Source organism: Marmota flaviventris, unplaced genomic scaffold (assembly GCF_047511675.1).
Source record: "Marmota flaviventris isolate mMarFla1 unplaced genomic scaffold, mMarFla1.hap1 Scaffold_1005, whole genome shotgun sequence".
Classification (NCBI taxonomy): domain Eukaryota; kingdom Metazoa; phylum Chordata; class Mammalia; order Rodentia; family Sciuridae; genus Marmota; species Marmota flaviventris.
Window position 1 is genome coordinate 74,034 of NW_027287700.1, and position 967 is coordinate 75,000.

The window sequence follows — 967 nt, forward strand, 5'->3', positions numbered from 1 at the left end:
GTATGAGGTTTCGGAAGGAGGGCCACGAGGGCCCTCTCCCGCCGGTCCTGGCGCGGCACGGGCTCTCCCCCCACCACCCCACAGTCCCCCCAACCCCGCCGCCAAGGCGCACGGAGCGCGAAGACAGGGAGAGAGGGAGAGAGAGCTTGCCTCCCGGCCGGCCAAGCACACGAGGGTACCAGAACAGAAACCCAGTGGTGGTCGAGAGGTTTTTCCACGACGGGGCTCGCCCGGCGCCGCAGGACCGCACCGGGGCACGGCCGGGCGCACGGAACGGGCCCCACAGGCGCCCGGGGGTTCCCACCACCCCCCCCGCCGGCGCGGAGCGGCACACACGCCCGCCGCGAAGGGACCGCCGGGCACCCCCTCCCGGCGGCCGCCAGCGGCGGGACGCGGCACGCACCCCGACCGGGGGTGGGCGGCGGAGTCTGGGGGAGCAGAGGTCGGGCCGGGCCCTCCCACGGCTCCCCACGGGCCCGTCTCCCCCGACACACCAAGGGGGACGGGCGACGCCCCTGAGGGTCTTTAAACCTCCGCGCCGGGACGCGCTAGGTACCTGGAGAGGGGGGGGACGGGACGAGCGCACTCTGCCGCGGGGAGGCGGAGCCCCCACCGCCCAACGCCGGGAACCGACGCCGACCCCGGCCCCGGCCGGACGCGAGGACCGCAGCGCTACCCACCCGCGACGGCGGAACGCCGTCCAGGGCGGGCCGTCAGGAGGCGGCGGCGGCGGCGAGGCCGCCGGCGCCGCCGACGGGACCCGACCACCTCGCGGGGGACACCCCGGAGGGCTTCCCCGCGCGGGCCGCGCCCCGACGGCGACCACGACGACACAACACCGCCGCGCGCGCCACACACCCACACACGGGCGCCCCGAGAGACTGCGCCGCGGGTCGCGTCCCGACCGCGACCGGGGGAGCGGCTCGGCGTCGGAAACAGCGGGCGGGCGGCGGATCTTCCGCCCCGA